Here is a 21,585-nt window from a genome sequence, read left to right as displayed (position 1 = left end):
TCACCTGTGCATCATGGGAAGATTTCTTGATAAATAATTGATATGACTTATTGAAATTTGAAATTTCATCTGGCAGACTGATTCTCAGCATATTCATTTCTGTTTCATACATCAGCACATCTGATGAAAAAAAAATTATTGAAAAGGAAACCAAAATAAATGAGTCTCCGTCCGCAAACCAGCTGCCAACCGATGGGCCATTCCATTGTACTGTAGGGGATCACAGCAACAATTTTACCAACCACTACTGATAAAATACATGGTATTCCAATGCACTATATGATGCATTTACAATGACTGACCAAGGAATAAATTTGACATTCAACCAATTTTATTGCTTGAAGAAATTTAAATTTGTTGAGGATTGTCTTTTAAGAGGGTGGTGTCCTAGTTTGGTGTGAATTTTAAAGCCTCAAACCTCCATATCCATTCCTGATATCAAATGATATCCCCATTTATGAAATGATAAATTCTTTTAAAACCAATGCTGACAAACTTGAGGTCAATGACCTCAAAAACCTAAAATTACACTGTAGTGACTTCACGTCTCTAAATTTGAAACTTCTCTTCATACCAAGAAATGATCTTTCAAAACAAAGCCCACACATCTTACCGCACACAAGTCACAAATGGATGCCTGAGAGTTGAAGACCATACCATACATGCATATGTTGATATGATCCAAATTGTCCTTGCATTAATGTTTATGAAGAGTTCCACAATTTAAAAGACCCACTATGCCATGTACCTCCAGACTCCTTCATAAAAGAGAGTATTTTTAACCTGTTCATCCTTAATTTCTTGTACACAGGTGCATGACCACCATTGATAACAATAGTTCTGGGCAAAAACAAGGTGTTGAAGGGTAAAATTTGAGAATAGCGGGCCGCTTTAAGTCTTGTGTCACAGTGAAAATGAACATATTGATGGAAAATCATGGATTTAATATCTACCGTTAGAGATACAAAACTGACCAGAACATCAGTAAGGTTAAGATATGGTCAAAAAATATTATCAACACAAAGTATACCCAGAATTTATCTTGCCACTTACTGTGATTTTAAAATATTTCTCATGAACTTTTGAATGATCAAAACAACTTGCTTCTCTACAAGCTGGTGGCAGCACCTTCAGTTATATTCCTGGTGTGATTAAATTCTTATATCAGGAAGCTATACAGTCATAAGGCTTGACATTTAAAATATTAAAGTATTAATGTTAATAATTTACAAGCCACTGGTAAATGTCACTCTTTCCCTGAAGTATCTTGAAACACAACATTGTTCATTTTCTAAAAATTTTACTGCACCTGTATGAATTGGCAAATATATGAAACAAGTTGAAAAATAAATATAATCCTTCAGTGGTATTCATTTTATCTTAATTGTAATTATGGTGATAAATTATTATTTTTTGAGTAAATCAATCTCTCAGAAAATGTAATGATTCTGTCAATAACGCAAAGACTTTACAGTACTGTTTAAACTGATCAGTCTTTGCAGTTGGATTAGTTGGTAAAAAAATATAAATGCACGATATTGAACTTGACAGCCCACAGAAGAACTACCGGTAGTTAATACCGGCAGGATGACTTCAATATTAGGGGAATTACCATGGCAACAAGAGTACAAGGTCACTGATATCATTTCCTTCACATTCAAGAACTCAGGCCGTGTCCTCCACATGACCTTGTTTCTTCCCTGGCTTCATACAAGATTAAACACCCAGGTATTTAATTTTGAATGAAGCCAGAAAAAATAAACAGAAAATGCTGTCTGTACTTGAACTTCGTCTCGCTTGAGCTGGCTTATTAAAATTACATGAGGAGATTTGCTGATTCAGCTTCGCTGCCTGTCTTTGATGTTCATGGTTTTTTGCTGCTATCATACATATACCGGTATAATACTCATTGTTGAAAAACTAGGTTTTTTTGGACAAGAATTTGAAAGTCATATGCATTTTAACAAGGCTGTTTTACAACTTCAGCTGTTCAGACTGCAAAATTCATGATTGTAACTCAATCCTAAGAACAATTTTCTGACAAATTTTGATCAAATGTGCATCAGAGCTGCATCAATGTGACAGGAGGCAAAATCCTAGTGAGATTTTATATCCTTCAGCTTTTTACAGATATAAGCACTTCCTGTAAAACCACAGTCATGTTGTGTTTTCACCTGCATGTAACATACAGGCATCTAAAAATCCACAACTACACTGTCTAAGAAATGACTGTTAACCTCTCTATTTGATTTTTTGTTGTAAATCTCCAAATCTCTTTCAAAAATTTCAATACTGTGTGAAGATGGAGTTAACCTAAAGCAGCTGCATAACCATCAGAGTTAGACCCATTGCCAAATTTTCACAAAAAATAATCAAAACATTTTCCTGTCATTTTAGATAATAGGTAAATACAGTTATACCCACAGGTATACCCACACTGTCAGTAAAACCTACATCAACATTTACAACATTCATTTCCAAGGACTGTTCACTTTATTCAATATGAGGCAATTTAGTAAAATTTGACTAATGGTGCGAAAATTACGATGGTTAAAGACAGCCGCCAAGCAATTCTGACTGAAAAATGATTTTTGCAGATTGCCACAATTTTCACAAAATACCTCTTTTTTATTTCCTTTGCATTTCAGCCACAACAGGATTACTAATGATTTAATAGTCTTAAGGCAATAAACTGACTCACGAAGTCTGGCCATTTTTAGAACAAATGTCTTAATGTCAACAACAGAAACATAGCTACTGAGTGTATTTTGCTCTGAAATTGATTGGAAATTCATAGCTTTGACATTCTTGTCCTTGGAAGCCTCATTTGCCATCATAACCGGAAAGGTTAGACTCATCATAATTCACTACCTCAACACAGTGGTACCAGTACGACGTCGAATAAAGTTGTCATCATGTCATCGTGATTTCTCTTTTTATGAATGACTGGACAGGTGTCCACTCTGTAAAATGAGCTCTACACAATTTTCAAATTAAACTTGTGACCTCAATGCAGAGGTCAGGAGATATAGTGACCTGCTTCTAACTTTAGAAGTCAACCAATCTGACCTGAAAAGTTGAAAGGTGAGAACTGAGGGACCTGCCCTCTCCGATTATGAGGTCATAAATCATGCAGAGACCATGGCAGTTCAAGATTTTGCGTTATACTTCAAAGGAAATAACAGTTGATGAATAGATGTGTTCATCAAATATGTAAAAGTTCCATTAAGCCCCTGGGAACCATGCCAACTTTACTACTACGTCTTAAAGCTTCATACAAATTTTACCAAGTTAACCCACCAAGACTGCCCTATTGCTATCATGAATTTCATCACAATATGATGTGAACAATATTTACAAAGGGGTACACTTTTGTGCTTGGTGTAACAAAAACTTCAAATTCTGTGCATATGACAATGAAATGTTTTCGACAATACTGAAAGTGTTTATGAGTCAATTAATTTTGCTTGCTGTGTATTATAAGAAGCAAAACCAATGTTTGTAAAAAATAGTGACAATGTCACTGGTCGCTCCCATATAGTTATCAAAACAAGCTAAAATCAAGCTAAAAGATTTTTTTATCACAAATAGAAACAATTCCCCCAATAAAATAAAATTATACAAATTTCACCAGAATTTGATCAAATCTTACTGACGTCACCCGTAAAAACCTCTACACTAAGTTTCAACTCAATCGGACGTGTGGTTTCAGAGTTAAAAAAATTTTTGATCAAAAATGAAAAAAATAGCCAAAAAATGCAAATATGCAAATTTCACCACGATTTGCCCAGATTTGAGAAAGGTCACTTCTATGCACTTCCATACCAAGTTTCAAATCAATCAGACTTGTGGTTTCAGAGAAGAAGATTTTTTGACCAAAAATGGGAGAAAATTACAAAAAATTCATGAAAAATAGCAAGTCCAAGATACTGACCCAAGATGTGCACAATCATTTCAGGTCAGCCCAAAGTACTTACATGCTAATTTTTCATCTAATCTGCTCAGTGGCTATTGAGATTTTCAATAAAATGTAAACTTGTAAACATATATACATATGGCTATGGGAGCTAACAAACGACCCAATGGTCGACAGAGCTCTGCTGTGTTATGAAGAGAGCACGTTTTGTGACATGTGTATTGATGAAGAAGGTTGAGATCTTTGATAGCTCATTTCAGGATGGCCTGACCTAAAATGGCAAAATTAGCTGCAAAAATACAAAATTGATGATTTCATCATAATTATGTATAAAAATGTATACCAAAATCAAAGCTATCACATGAGTAACTTTTGAGAAACAAATATTTGACCAAAAATGGCAAAAACTGACCCAAAAATACAAAAATTGAAGATTTCATCAAATTTCACTATATCACACTAAGAGAACCCCCAGGAACCTGTATACCAAATATCAAAGGCATCAGACAAGTAGTTTTTGAGAAACACATTTTTTGACCAAAAATGGCAAAAATTGCACCAAAAATACAAAATTGCAGATTTCATCATATATTCTGTATATCATATTTAGTTTATCTGTAGGAACCTGTATACCAAATATCAAAGCTGTCAGACGAGCGGTTTTGATGAAATAAATTTTTGACCAAAAATGACAAAAAAATTCCTTAAAAATACAGATTTGCTTATTTCATCACAATTTGAACAAATCCAAGTTGGGCTATCCCTAGGGACCTGTATACCAAATATCAAAGCTGTCAGACGAGCGCTTTTGATGAAATAAATTTTTGACCAAAAATGACAAAAAAATTCCTTAAAAATACAGATTGGCTATTTCATTACAATTTGAACAAATCCAAGTTGGGCTATCCCTAGGGACCTGTATACCAAATATCAAAGCTGTCAGACGAGCGGTTTTGATGAAATAAATTTTTGACCAAAAATGACAAAAAAATTCCTTAAAAATACAGATTTGCTTATTTCATCACAATTTGAAGAAATCCAAGTTGGGCTATCCCTAGGGACCTGTATACCAAATATCAAAGCTGTCTGACCAGCGGTTATGAAGAAGGAGATTTTTTACCAAAAACGCCTTTTTTGGCACTAATTTGCATATTTTTGGCAATGACAACTTCATTTGAACAAAATCTCATCTAAAGCCCATCATCCATGTACACACCAAATATCAAGATGAAATGTGCAGCGGTTTTGGAGTTTTTGATGTTGACGGACAGACATACAGACATACAGACATACAGACATACAGACGTACAGACATACAGACATACAGACATACAGACATACATACATACAGACATTTCCTAGCCTATAAGAATAGCTTCCATTGCCATATATACATATGGCTATGGGAGCTAAAAAATAGGTATGTGTACGGTAGTTGTTGCAAAATGTCAGAACATGATTGACAAGGGCAGCATAATTAATGTCAGTGAGTTCTTCTCCATTTGTGGAATTACATTATGCTTGTTTTTCAGTTTGAGGTCAAATTCACTGGTGCTGCGAAAAGTTGATCTACATATATTTACTGCCCTTTTGCAGAGGTGCATTTACTTATTGAATCCTTTATGATCTAAAATTATTAATCAATTTCCCCAGTGGGTGATGAAGGCAAAACAGGGTATAAATTGCAGTAATTTTCATAATCATAACTGTATTAAGTTACTGAAGGTTAATGAATATTAATCCTGCCCAGAAGGCAATGTTGGTCATTTTATGATTAATCATCATTTCAGATGGTAATTATAAATCCATCATTGCACGTGAATGACTGATGGGTCAATTCATATTTACAGCACTTGAAGTTATGGTACTCGATGTCTCTGACTCATCCTTTGTGGAATTGTTTTTTGGTCCAATGATATTATTAAATATTCATCTTAATCCCTATCGAAAAGATGAAAAAAGAGAGACACAATTAATTTCCAGATGTTGAAGGTTTCTAATCTGGCCAGGATGATAAGAGTGAAGTGTTCTCATTAGACCTAGATATCAGTTTACAGCCTTGCATGTTTTTGGAGTCAAGTCACCTCGCCGATGGAGGTTGACTTTCGTTAACAATGTCCGGATATCCACTGGAAGAAACCTCCTTCCGTATGGTGCGATATTCTGTATCAATCCATGACTTCTGACTGTCACATCTGAAGCTGAACTTGACTATCACTAAGAATCCCTGGGGCATTTTTGAGACTCTCTTCTCAAGTGGCGCTTGCAATATCATTAAGAACTTCAAGCTTTGACTTGCACAGTCACCTCTCCACACAAAGGTCAAATATCAGTAACGACCTCCGGAAGTTCTGTCAAACTCTCATTACAATGTTGGAATACCACTCAAACCGGCACGTGTGATGGAATTAAAGTAGCAAGTATCCTATACAATACACACACGTACGGTATAGCAAGAGCAACTTGACCAGTCACCAAATGACAGTTTTACATCATGATATTGTTGATGTGTATACTTTAAATTAAATAGAATTGTCGAGATCAATGCATTATCACCTGAAACCATTAACAGGTAAGTCTCTTCATGAGCTACAAGCTCCAAGGTATCTGTTCATCATTTGGTAGCAGAGGAAACATGTACTTTAAGACACCGGATCTACACTACCAGTAGACTGATGGGGTAGCGATTAGTAAAATAAAAATGTGATCATGAATATTGCAGAATTGACAGAGAAAGTACCACAAGAGGACACTGCCTAAAGTGACATCAACTGCATTGAATCTTGATGACAATGTCTGTAAATATATCATTACTTTGAATATTTTCTGAGACAGCAGTTTGTAAATTATGTATGGACTCTTCAGTTCGATTAAGTCTGTTAAAATTTCAATTTCCGTAAGATGCTTATCATGATCAAATAACGAAGATTACAATCACTCATGTCTTCTATGCAAATGTTCTAATCATCTTGTGAATATTTCTGATGGTAGACTTGTTGTGATGCTTGAAATGTACTGTGTGTTACTACTGACATCTTAATCATGAAAATATTTGATTAAACCAATGGAATTCCATAAAATTCAAGCTGGTAGTTCAAAAAATATTGTATCACACAAAATTACTGACAGAAATAAGACCAAAGTTTACTTGACAGCCTGGAAAGCATAGCAAATGAAGGGACCTCACCTTCAAAAAAAAGGAAGTTTTTCATACCCATGTTGAACAATGTTCAAATTTACCGAAAGTTAAAAGCAACTTTGAAGGTACATACTGGTACATGTACAGGTTGAATATAACTCAAAATTGAAAGATGTAAACTTAGTATCAGGGACAATCATGCAAAATATGGTACCAGATAAACAAATTACCAAGTATTTACTGACACTTGACCTTCAACCTGGCCATCAACCTGTGTTACACGGAACTCTAGGGGGAAAAATTAAATTTTTGATTTTCAGAAAGATAAGTCAGTGAAAACTTTATTTACTCCAGGAGCTTCAAAATGAACCATCACAGACAGCAGACTGAAAAAGTACTGTAAAAGTTTGAGATTCAGAATATCTGTGAAGTAGGTGAATTCTACCCTAAGAATGTTGTAAGTATGACGTGTTGGTTGAAATCTAATACAAAACAGTGAATAAACAAAGACATACACTAACAAAAAGCAATATGGAAACTAAATAAGTTTCTTGCTGTTTGGAAGTATAATTTCAAACAAGGCAAATAGGACAGAAGGGAGGGACATTGTTTAAACATCCTTTCAAAATGCGTGAAGTTTCTACCAAGTATGAAGTACTGCAAAATTTCTGCACCTATCTGCTTCATGTGGTAAGCAGTCTTAGAAATTTTTGTTCTGTTTTCAAAACATAAGCTTAATCGAACTATTGAAGAAACTTAGATGACTCCCAGATATTGCATGACTGAAGAGTTGAGTGAGTCAGTGTACGTACTTCATATGTACTTTTGCACTCAATCTACTACACACATTGTTAGCTTATTAATAATTAGCTGCTGAAGTGAAAACATAATACCCATCACAGTACTCATCAATGCATACTTGTATCGTTTTCTGCCATGTACTACTACGTAGTTGTACCGTAGTAGACTGCTAGACTTCACACCAGCCTTGTGTAAATAAAACAAAATTGTTCTGATACTCAGAATGGATTTATGGTATTTGTCATGTATAGTACGATACAAACCATGCATACAGACAACTTGTCATAACTGGTGGTACACAGTAAAATTTCAGGAAAGTTGTGGTAAAATAATGTAAAAGGCTACGGTGCTGTTTTGACCTACTTACCACATCAGTAGTGCTTCAGTGTCATGTATGTCCAAATATTTCAAGTTTCAGCTGATCAAAAAAAATCCAAAATCTAGAACTCCTGTCTGATTTCTCTTAACCTCCTGACTGAGCTGTTCCAAATTTAGAATGCGCTAGTATCCCAGCATGCAAATTGATTGCTCACATCTTTATCCAGCTGGTCGAATCGTTGCCCTGGCCATTCCTAGCATTGCATAGACAGTATCAAGCTATCGCTCGTATTTGACACTCATCCCAAAACAATTTCATCAGCATCTGCAGAAACGCATCAACAAAGTGATCAAAATTCATTGAGACCCTGCAAAGTTGTCTTCAATCGCTACTCTGCAAACTCATGATTCTATCCTAAATGTCTACAGAAGGCCATATCAAAATACAACAGATGTCCTGCTGTTAAAATTTTGGAGAGCAATTATTTTTTATCTTTATGATCTTATCATTACTTTCTCCTTGGATTGTTCCGATTGAGATTATGACGATGGGTTGTTGGTGATACGATAACAATGAGATGAAGGTCATAGGAAGTTGACATTTTGAATTTAGAAAGTACTCACTGCCAGTAAAACTGGTAGCGGTTATTCCAGCTATATCAAATTTCACTACTTCTCAAACTAAGTTCCTTGACTGCAGTTTTTGACCTTGGCAATCAATCAAGTTTTCCCGCCAAAACTCTTTTGCAAGCATTCCTATTCGAATCTGCCACAACCAAAACTTGGTACAATTCTATCCTTTTTTAAAAACGTTGGAAAAACTACATGTGGACACACAGGTAATGGCTTCAAAATATATTTATGAAACATTTAAGAAGCTTTTGTAAACGAGAGTGTCAAATAATTTCACTATAATAGCAGTATTTGGATCTACTTTTAAACTATGAAGAAGTTCAAACGTCTAGGAGTGAAAGGGCACAAAACTGCCTTCACTGCATCAGTGATATTCATACCATATGGCTTTGAAAGCCCACCTACAGTACACTGGAGGGACTTGCAGTTTCTAAAGCAAAGTTCATAAACACACTCTTTTAAACAATAAATAGTAAAACCGCATATAAAGGTTCCGAGCTACAAACCTCGTGCATGACATCTGCCAATGGTTATTTGAGATATATATTGTACAGGCATGGTTAACCAGAAAACAAGCGGACATTTTCCTCACTCAGTACCAAAGTTTGCATTTATTTTCAGTACTGTAACCTAAGTTTATTGAACAAGTCAGATTTTATATAATCTTAACTGTCAAGATAAACATGATGTATGTAAACTTTTTGTCTGAAAATCTAAGTCATGATGAACTGTTAATCTACCGATGGTATACATGTATAATACCGGTATACGCAGTACTAAGTTGGCTAAATTAAGCACTTTGCATACTGCCCAAAACCTTCTTTCCTACTTCTTTCATTCATTCATTCTTCATTCATCCATTCATTCTTCACCCATCCATCCTTTCACATACCCATGTCATTCATTTGTTATTTCACTAATTCTCTCATTTATCTATTTTTTATCTGTTTACATGATATATTTATCTATTACTGTTTAACCAAAATGAAATGATTTGTACATTGTTATGAAGTTTCTTGAAAGATAGCAGGATAGCCAAAGGATCAGTGCATTTAAGCTGTGTTTCATATGGAAACAAAAAACACTTTAAATTATTGAGGGGGAGCTATGGTTTTCACATTGCAAGAGTGTTTGGATTTTCTGACTCTATAAATTTTATGTACTGTAATCCATGTCTTTATAAAATTTATACACATTACTTCTTTAGAATTGTGGTCGGCTGATCGAATACTGCTAATGTGTGTGTTTCTGAGTTAGCTGAGTTCAAAATTCAACGACCGGACAAATTACAGACTTTTTGTTTCCTCAAAAAAGACATTAAAAGAGTCAACTGGCAAAAAATAGAACAATTGTATCTTGTAGCATAAAACTTGTGTGTGTGGTTTATAAACAGACATTATGCATAATGGCAATACTGCAGGCAGTACCGGGAACTCAATGTTCCATCCCAAGCCATGTGGTCTCTGTCCATTTTGATCGAAATACAAAGCAGAGAAAAAGTAGAAATGATTGATTTTGAATATGTTGTTGGCTGTATTTCCAACATTGTGACAGCTTATCCCAGGAGTACCGGTATGTAGCAGAGACAGACGGCATCTAGTACATGTATTTTCTCAGTGCCTGGCTAGCTTCAACCTTTACTGTAAATGACAATACTACAATTCAATATTGACTTTCTCACAGCCACACAGTTCCCACCAGTCATTGCAATGTGGAATCCAATCCACCTACTTTTAGAACCACTTTAATAATTTCTGTTCCAATACTGCTTTTTGTATTCTTTTCACTTTTAAGTTTTCTACATGGAGTGTTTTCTCCAGGTCGCGTTTGCGCCAATCCCCCTTCACAATCCTTCTTTTTATGTCTTTGTATTTATAATATTTGTTGTTTTTATGATGACCATTTAAATGAAGCTATATTCCTTTTTTGTTTCTTTGCTTTTTACAGCAACTTTGAATATCGTTTGTTTTTATCCTATTTGTTCACTTTTATTATAAAGCACATTGAGATTATTTTTAATATTATATGCTATATGAGAAATAAAGATTATGATTATATTTCAAAGAAATGTTTTAATGGAACGTACGCTTCCTGGGATCCTAAACAAGGCTTTATGATTAGAGTAATATGAGAAGACAACAGGTTTTTGTGTCTCTCTACAGATGCATTTGGCATTCAGGAAATACTGGGATCACACACAATACCGCTGTTTTACTTTTTTTAAGGGCATGTGGTTTGGTCAAATAATTATAATACGGTAGTTTGCCAAATAAATGCTCTTTATATGACTAGTTTTGTATTTACTATAAAGAGGTTCAAAATGACTCCATGAACATGATTCTTTATGTGGAACATTTTAAATACATTTTTTGATATTGAATTATTTAGTGAAAGATTGTCCTTTCTGATTATTTTTTTGTGAAACATCTTTCTCAATGTAAATATGGAATCATTAAAAGTACATTTTCAAAAAAAAATTTACCGTATAGCAGATCAATATGTGATATGCAGGGGCCTCTAAACCAACAATTTGGTTTTGTCGTGTGCTCAGGGAATCATAAATTTATTTTATATGACACATAAATGTCAAAAATATGTAAACTATGAGCACTGAACAATGAGATACCTAGATTTATTTTAGTCAATGATTACGATACCATTCTGGTATCTAGAAGGAAAACCAAGTTACCGTATGACATCACATTGACAACTATTATCTTTCATAGTATGATGTAATCCAGAACGCATATTTTGGCGACAAGTTGGTCACCTCATATGAAGTATGACAAATACTATACACTGTATACTCATTCAAACAGCATGAGTAATGGACCACTGGGCTCATCTGCATTGTAGTACTATGCCATGTAATTACTACCGGTAAATGTGAAACTCTTTTCAACAAGATTGTCATATTACCTCTGGGCAACAAGTATGCAATTTCCTCTGCATTGTGGATACAGTAAGTATTATAGTCAGAAAGTGGGTAATTTGGAGAGTCTTTCCTCCATTTTGACTTATCTATCTTCACTGATTCAACTATCCGCAACAAAAAGATTTGTCTGGTCTGTATCTGGGGTCTCCTTTGGGGTGAAATTTTTGAAAATATTTGACTCATTCAAAGTGATCTATGGTAGATGAGCTCATCGCACTGGCAGAGATCAATTTCACTGATTTATTTATTTAACAAAATCACACACCGGCATCTATATTCAGATAGCAGGGCATTCCTGTTTCTATCAAGTTTTGAAATTCTACCCATCTCACTGAATTCTTCTGTAATACAGTCATCTATATCTGACACCGTGAAGTGCTGCTATTGCCGAAGACAATCTAATGCAAGCAGCCAGTTCCTTCGGCAGCTGTTGTTTTTGTCACATTGACACTACCCCAGACGACACGCAAGGGTGAAGCGATGAACCAGTTATCCATCAAGCAATGATGTTTCTAGAGTAGGGCATTTTTCTGATTTGATTCCTACGTCCTTGACCCTACATCTCAACGCTGTCCCTAAGGCTCACTGCTTCTTTTTTAAACCAGACATCACGTTCCAAATTTGGAATCCTTGTGCCATTTTCTTCTGTTTCAAAATTATTTTGCATATTTTTTGAAAGAGAAAAATTTAACCAAAAAGTTTATTCTTTATTTCATCAGTATTTACATTAAACCTCAGAATTTGGCATTTAGCTCAGCACAAGAATTACACTTTGTTGTATTACAGCATATTTTTGCCATCACTGTTCTGACAAACACACTTAATATGTCAAGTACCCGTAAAAGGACTGTGTAACACTGACTTTTAAAACTCTGTCTACATTCATGGGTTTTGATTTATTCAGAAGATACAGTGAGATGGGATGTTGCAAAAGGGCAACGAACCAACTCTATAACTACAGCAAACAATAGATGCTGGCCGGAGAATGAATTTATATATGATCATATTTTATGTTGCAGCTTTAAATGTCATATTTGACAATTCCCATTCAAGTTGCTCCATTTAAAGGTAGGATGTGCCTCAGGGACATATTCAGACTTTAAAACTTTTACAATATTCTTTTGGTCTACCACTTGTGGGGGCTCATTTTGAAGCTTATGGAGTAGATAAAGGTTTTACTGGCTTAGTTTATGAAAATCAGGAATTTTATTTGCCCATATGTTATTTCAAATATCATTAAATATTCAGTAATTCATTTCTCTAGTACCAAAATTTGCACGGTGACCCCTGATTTTATTGATTTGGTAAGAGAATGGTTGAAAGTTTTATTGAGGAAAGTTTGACTTATTTTCAAGTCTGTCATTTTTTGCGGCGCAAACTACCGTACAGCTCATCAAAGTTTCAGTTGTTTCTAGTGCTTTGCACTTCTAAAAATCATTATGTCATTTTTTTTTCACTACCAATAAGCCAATAATCTTTAAAGCGGGCCCACTATTATTTGGTATCTACAATCTTCATTACATGTAAATACTGAATTAAAAGTACAGCATATCTTTTGAGCAATGTGACAGTGTAATCTAGTACCCTTGCAAAAACAAATATCTAGCATTTATAGGTTATTATTGTTGGGTAAATTGTTTTCTAAAGAAAGATCTTCCCCACAGTGAAATCAAATTATCTTTCTGTGTGTCTAATAGAAGCATTGAACTTGCACTTCAAATAATTGGGGAGGTACTACATTGGTCCCTGGAGCACCTTCCAGTGGAAATCAATATTGCTGCTGGCTGGAGACATCTGTGACCTTGATTATGTAAACAGATCACATGACAGGCCAAGCCAATCAACTGCTGCTTGGCCTGAAGAAATCACTTGAGAGTTTACCCACCATTCACCTTTTAAGGTTACTCGCACAGACGTGGGGCTAGTAACAAAAGATTGCTTTTCTTATCAACACCCTTGACTAATTATTTGCGTTTTTGTAGTCTTCCCCTAATGTTTACTAGCCTAGAGAACAAACTTTACCATTTCCTGTATTGATGAGTAGTACATAGAGCAGTTGTGCAAAGTTTGAACCTGTGAGTTAAGGTCAGTGTTTTGTTTGAGTAAGATATGTGATCATATCAGTCAATAAGGAAAGTAAACTTGTTAACCACAAAGTAAATTGACAATGTTTACCAAAACCAGGAACTGCTGTCTAAGAAAATAATGTTTGATCCTGCCCAGATGCTGAATCACACCTATGAAGTTACGGCGTGACCATTCTTTGCCAGTACTGGATAAATTAACCAAGTATCTCATTTTGGCCAGATGGATTCCATGCAAAAACTTTTTGAAGCATACACTGGGAATACACTTTCAGAGAAATTCCTCCAATCCCTCGCCACCTACTGTACATGTATCACCAACAGTTTGCCAACTACTGGGTACCCGGTACATGCAATATTTTTGAACACTCCAATTAGTTTTAAGTGTAAGCCATGACAGGCCCCCTCCGAGTTTTTGACTAGCTGATTAATTTGTGGTTGGTCGACATACAGATTCTGTGCAAGGGGTGTTATCAGCTGCCTATTGTGGGGACCAACTGACCAATTATGGATATGTGACTGTTGGAATTTGCTGAGAACAACTTGCATGTTCACAGGGGCAAGGCTAGCACACCTGTGTTTATCTACCAAGATCAAATATTGGAACTACAAACACTTAAAGTTCACATCCTTCCATTGGCAAACCACACAACATAAAATGAATTACTGTGGTATATTTTTCTTCATTGGTGGTGCGGTACTGTCTGCCATCTGTGGGAGTAACCACAGATGGAGCACTGTGGTATACAACTAAAGTAATTTTTCTATTTATGGCAGCTGTGCGCACCAGTTTACACCAATTTTTGAGTATAAATGATGTTCATATACAGCTGTGGGAAACTGTAATCGTTGTCAATTTGGTATGCCTTCACCGCAACGTGTTGTGGGTATGTCCGTTTGGAAACACGAATGTTTCCTTTCAGTTTGTGTGGTCTGTGTAAAGCTCTTTCCGTCAAAGGAAAGGTTTGTTCTTTGGATTGACATTCTCTGTAGACAAATTTAAACCTGTGCCTCGAATTCCCAAGCCACAAGGATACTTTTCACTGTATAAACATACAAGTCTTTGAACCATATTGCCATTAAAGTCAGTTTGATTGTTTAACCTCTGCTAGTTTGACTGAAAGATTTACCATAAAAGTCAACCTAGCAGCCAAACACTGCACAAATTCACAAAATGGAGAGTCATAGTGCTTTTTTAATACTTTGTTGAACATGGCGATTTATCGACAGTTTTTTCAAACAAACCCATCTGGAACTGAGCTTTCGAACGGATATAGCTGCAGTTTGGAAATATTTTCATAAACATGGGATGCTGTATTCATCAACAATCCAGCTATATTATGAAAATATTCCTCCTACTGTTTACGACAGAAAACTTTATTTGCCAAAAACATGAAATCCTGAGATTCAACAGTTCACTAACATCAGAGCAAATCTACCCATGATGCACAGCCCTTTACCTCAATATATCATCCAATTAAAGAGCAGCATGCAATTCTTTGAATCTGTACTCATCTCCAATACAGGCAAAATGTACATAAACATCTGCATTTGAAGAATCTTATTCATACTAGCATCAACACATTTCAATTTCAAAAAATACCGCAATTATACGGTGTCGCTCAAATTTGATCAGAATTGGTACATACCAGTATGGGTACCAAAGATCAACAATAAATGTTGTTTCTATCTGTTCAGTGCAGGAAAATTCTACGTTGATGTTATGACAATGATTTCTGCACAGTACAACCAGAAAAACAACAAGAAATATTTAAACCAGAAAAACAAGAATGACAAAAGTAATTAAGGTCTGAAACTTTAGGTACTGGTGGTCAACATGCATAGCAGAAAGGCAGCTAGCCCCCTACTGCCTTAGTTTGACCATAGACGGTCTTCCTCCCCTCTACTGACGGTCTTCCTCCCCTCTACTGTCTATGGTTTGACCAGGTCTGTTAATATGTAACAGTTCAATGACAATGACAGGAAATGACTCAAGTCAGTGGAGTAAGCCTGTTTCAAGCCTGTTCAGATTTTGCTTTTTCTTACCTCATTTGCACATTTTTGACACTGATGTGTTCATTTGAACAAATTCACATCTCAACCCCTACATCTACCTGTACACTAGCTGTGGGTCCATAGCTGTGGTGTTTTCAGACGGATTCATGCCTTTTACGGGCTGGTTTGACTTTTACGATTTTAACCCCGCCACCACAGCTATGGGATATTCCATAGACTAGCGTCCAAATCCGCCGCAAGCACCCTTTGCGCAAGTTTGCTCGACGATATTTCGAAAAATTTTCCATCCAAATTACAAATTGCCAACACTCATCGACAGCTTGGTTATTAGGGACTCACCAGACCAGAAATCCGCTCAAAATTCACTGAAATATCGCCTTTTTTCTAAGTTTGCGCGACATGACTACACGTAGACCGCCATTTTGCTAGCGTAAAACTGTTGGTCGAGGATCCCTGCAGTACGTCACTACAGTGACGTGGGCCGTGACCTCTCAACTTCTGAACACAAACTAACTTACGGCCAGCATCCGCGTGGCGCGCCACGAATAATCATAGATCCTAGGACTGAACTTTTTTCCCCCAAGTAAAAGTTTGGTTTCAGTTTTGTGAGACTGGGAATGTCCATAAGACGAACGATGGTCATCGATATCACACGATGAATCTCTCAGTTTGTGTTTAGAAGTTGAGAGGTCACGGCCCTACGTCACTGTAGTGACGTACTGCAGGGATCCTCGACCAACAGTTTTACGCTAGCAAAATGGCGGTCTACGTGTAGTCATGTCGCGCAAACTTAGAAAAAAGGCGATATTCAGTGAATTTTGAGCGGATTTCTGGTTTGGTGAGTCCCTAATAACCAAGCTGTCGATGAGTGTTGGCAATTTGTAATTTGGATGGAAAATTTTTCGAAATATCGTCGAGCAAACTTGCGCAAAGGGTGCTTGCGGCGGATTTGGACGCTAGTCTATGGAATATCCCATAGCTGTGGTGGCGGGGTGAAAAATCGGAAAAGTCAAAACCGGCCCGTAAAAGGCAGGAATCCCGTCTGAAAACACCACAGCTATGGACCCACAGCTACCTGTACACCAAATACTGAGACGGTAGCTTTGGCGGTATGGGAGCCTTTGTGTGTGACAGACATACATCCGCACATACCCACAAATATACAGACGTTTAGACTCATCATATAAGCTCTTTTTGGTATTTATATATAAAACCAAATATGAGCTAACAAAAACACAACTGTAAGTGCTGGATTTTTTGTTCCTCTTTCTTCTTTTAAAATTCAATTACCTCCCTCGATCTGGTTCATAATCGTTCTTCGTTCATGTCTTTTGCTTTCAGAACTTTCTAACACAGCCCAAACCACAGTAAGCACCATCAGAAATTACTGGTATAGTCACTTTATATTTAGCCATTTCTGTGAAAAACACTACTGGTATTCTCAGAGTTCAAGCTCAAAAGCCTCCATTATCAATATTGGCATTTAGTTCTTAATTGATGCGGTATAGTGTACACAAGTACCGGTATAACCCATCTGTCATCTCAAAAGATTTTAGATTAATTTTGGAGAATGAAATGTCTTGTATCTGTCCAATTGATGTACTACAATCAATTAAGAAGATAAGATTAAGATAATTTTTCTGAGATCTGATTTTCCAAACAATGTGTGAATCCTCACTTTCTTGATGGTAAACGTTTTCAGCCAAGTTTCACCTTGGTGAAATGTTAGTCACAAACATGTCTACCTTTGATCCACAACCTTGACAAATATGGTTAGAGTTGTGTACATCTGGTTGGTTTAGACTTTAATTAAAGTGGACAGCTTAAAACTCAAAAGTTACCGTTCCATTGTGCAAGACCTTGCAGTCCAACTGGGAATGTTTACATGGACTCTTTCACTTGAAAATTCACCGTAAACTTCCTGTATTGAATGGATGAGCAAAGTATACATTTATGGTGAAGAGATCATAATGGCGTAATTAGGTATGAAAAATAAGAAAATGATCAAATACTGCCATTGAAAATGACATGCATCTACTGTAGGCCATGGTACATAAAATAGGGAATCATTCAACTGTTTTCTCCAGGAACTGCTAGTATGTGAATACGTCCAACTGCTGACCTAGAAAACCAGTTGGTTGTATACATGGCTGTCTGCTGAGCCAATTAGCGATCTAGGTCAAACTTCTGGCTCATTAATTGGCAATAATGTTGCAATAATTGAACCGTAGAATAAACTTGTAACAAGGGGATACAATTCTTGTCATGAGAATTGTGTATTGCTACATCTGTGCCCTTCCACTGTTATTGAGCTCTGTATGGCACATCCTAGAGGAGTAATTCAGAAGTTTTATCACTGAATCCCAAAGCTCTTACAAGTTGATTACAGTCCTTGGCAACCACGACAAGAACCAAATAATGAGCGTTCAGAACTGCAGAGCCAAATTCTGTATCTATCTATAAATGCGGATCACTTTCATATCTCACTTCTGTTTCATTTATTGTCAATATAATTGTATTCAGGTACCACTTTAAAAATGCTATCCTTTTGAATTGATTTAAGGTGTAGAGTCCAATTTCTGAATGTTTGAGATCATTTAATGGTGTATTTTGCTGAAATTTACAGAATGAACCTGTCTATACCCTCTAACCTGCACGATGACAGTATATTCACACGCCAATTTCATTGTTCAAATTCACATTCTTGCCATTTTTTCATCTGATAATTTGCAGTAGGGGCACTTTAAATAATTAGCAAATTTGCATTCTTGCAACATTTGTAAATCTTATAGAATGACCCTACCTGTATTTCTGTCTAACCTGCATTATTAATGATATGCAATATTCAAATGGTTGTTTCATAGTGCAACTTCACATTCTTGTTATTTTCCAAAATCATCCATTTGCCATCTTGCTCCTTTGTATAATTAGCAAATTTGCATACTTGCAATATTTATACAACTACCTGTACTGCTAGGTACATTGTTGGTATCTTTTGCATGATAAATCATTTGTGGCACTTTCTGGTCAAACTTTGATACACTGTAGCATGTCTTCACCATATACTGATGTCATCTCTTTGAGATGTTAAAAATCACCCCATCCCCAACCCCTCAATATCCTAGTGTTAAAGGTATGCTGTCACCTGGTCCAATTTTGCCACAGTTACCATGGAAAGAGAAAATCTAACCAATCACAGATTTTAAGCAGGTGGTCGCTTTTTTAAAAACAGTGCCCTCACATGGGCATTTTGAATATCAAGGAATGCCCCTTTGACCATATATGGGCATATTTAGATTGCAGATGACTGTATACCTTTAATACATTACAATTAAACCTTAATCTTGCTTGAACCATTGCTTTCCAATGTATGAGGTCTGGGATTTTGTTCATGCTGGTTGCAAAGATATCTAGTTTCTTTAGTATGTGCACTGGAGATTATTTGACTTCTGAGAACAATCGGATATCATGGTGGTCATATTATGATGACTAAATCACTAATGTGGGTCTCAACAACCCTAAGACCAGGTCACTCACATGGATCTCAACAATACTGAAGATAAGCTGACGCATATAATAACATACCAAATATGAATGTTGAATGAGCATTTTATAATTTACAAAAAGTTAAATGATGTTTTATGAATGTAGTCCAAGTTTTATAGTTTTCAGCTCTTTCATACAGGGACTGCATTGTTGTAAATTTGCATAATAAAGGTCTGCATTCACATAAATTGGAATGTTCATATTTTTCATTGTTTAATCTTTTGTAAATAAGTGCCACCATATTTTCCTATACCATATCACAAGAAAACTGAACTCAAACCTTTTTCAGGTATTAACCCTTCGAGCACCAAGGTAAATTTTTATTGTGTTTATAAAATGTATGCTACTCAATTTTTTTCAGATTTTTGCGAAAAATTTGGATAAAAAATGGTCGCCAGTGAAATGTAATGTCCATTTGGTCCAAAATTATCAAAAAATTATAGAAAAATACATAAATATTGACAAAATGTTGCACTAAAATTTTGATGGGAAAAATTTCAGCACTCATTGTAAACATTCATGCTGATGGTATGATCACCAGCTGATATTTCAACATGTTTTTCATTACCCGTAACTGAAAGACTCTCATGTGTTTTGTATGTTTTTTTATCTTGTATCAAACCATTACCCTTGACTTATGACCTAAAAACAGCAGCATTACATGTTTCTGAATTCCTCGTAATTGTTGATGTTTATGAAATCAGAACAGCAGGATCAACAGCACTCCTGGTTGGGCCACAGTGTGGCTGCTGACTCAAATTCATGTACAACTGATGCAAGCAGGTAAATTTGCTTAACTGAAGAAATTTTGGATATTCCACGTACTGATACAAGGCTAATGAATGCTAGAAATTCCTTAAATCACCATGACAGGTTTAGAATTGGCAAGCTAGAGGGCACATTATCACCCAGCCTCGGATCCATCTGGAACAACATCCTCATGACAGACTCAGTTGCCACAGAATCTAACAATTAAAGACAGGCAATACATGGAGTGAAAGACTTTACTACCTCCTTAAAGAATAATTTTTACGGCAGAAGGTACCAATGTGAAAAATTTCTTATGGATTCTTACAAGTCTTTGCTACCGGTAATCTATAATTGTATTGATTCATTTGAAACCTGATGGAAAATTCAAATGTCATCCACCATGCATGTTCTTTAACAACAAAAATTCCTACAGATTTATGAAAGAGTTGTTAGAGTGACCATTTTGAAGTTCAAATATCAGAAAATTTGATGTCAGTTTGCTTTTCTCATCCCAAATACTGCAATTGTGTCTTGCAGTTTTCATTTTTGATCATAAGAGATATGTGAAGTATCATTGAGCATAGTATGTGCGAAGATTTAAGACTTTCTTTGCAAGGTGTGCATTACCTTAATGGAAACTGCCACATTTGGTCTTCACGCATGCTTCTGCCTATATCTTGAACAGAAAATTTTAACTAAACAGGCAATTCTTCGATCAACCTGATATTACAAGAATGAGTCGACAGACATTGCTTCTGTGACATTTTGACATCTTGCATTAATAAGGCTTCCAGTGGTATAGACACTATTCTGTTACATTCAGACCGTTTTGTTATTTATCCACTAATAAACTGACAATCCCTGCAGTTCCGACAGAGGTCAGACTTCTTGGAGGCACGTGCCAGTGGTATCTGGTTACCTAGGATATCAGGTACCTGAAACAGAGGCTTAAATCTGATCTCTACAATGATGGTGGGTGTTGGTGACATTTATCGAAACTGGTCTCCACAAGATGGCTGAATCCATACTACACTTGTTAAATGTAGTGGTTAAGAATTTTTACGTTTTTTAAATTTTGTTGATTTATTCTATTTGTTTATGTTTCTCAAGTATATTTTCTTCATTAATTCCCTACAGCAAGTTGTAACAGTGTAGAGGATTTGACATTTTATCGAAATGGTCTCTGTAAGATGGCTGAATCCATACTACATTTGTAACTGTAATGGTTAAGAATTTTTGCAATTTTTTTGTTTATTTTGTTGACTTATTTTATTTGTTTATGTTTTGTCAAGTATATTTTCTTCATTTATTCCCTGCAGCAAGTTGAAACAGCATAGGGATTTGACTTGTCAGTGCATGCATACACACATGAGATATTGCATCGTTACTGTTGACAGCTGAATTCAAGTCTGTCCACAATTTCAATGACAATTAATGTAACCAATAC

At 35.8% G+C, this 21,585-nt stretch overlaps 1 protein-coding gene across 13 annotated transcripts in view; it reads right to left on the bottom strand.

Annotated features, from left to right (window-relative positions):
- Positions 1–21,585, bottom strand: part of LOC139121240 (neuron navigator 2-like) — a 303,220-nt gene that overhangs the window by 127,907 nt on the left and 153,728 nt on the right. Inside the window, exon 1 of one of the 13 annotated variants that reach the window (XM_070686061.1) lies at positions 8,224–8,278. The exons of the other annotated variants lie outside the window; for them this stretch is intronic. The gene's annotated coding sequence lies outside the window, so the exon portion shown is untranslated. Of the gene's footprint in view, positions 1–8,223; positions 8,279–21,585 lie in introns of those variants that run through there. 13 annotated transcript variants of the gene reach the window in all.

The sequence above is a fragment of the Ptychodera flava genome, chromosome 2 (genome assembly GCF_041260155.1).
Source record: "Ptychodera flava strain L36383 chromosome 2, AS_Pfla_20210202, whole genome shotgun sequence".
NCBI classification, from domain to species: Eukaryota; Metazoa; Hemichordata; class Enteropneusta; family Ptychoderidae; genus Ptychodera; species Ptychodera flava.
The sequence above is the reverse complement of the archived record's forward strand: the minus strand, read 5'-3'. Positions and strand labels throughout refer to the sequence as shown.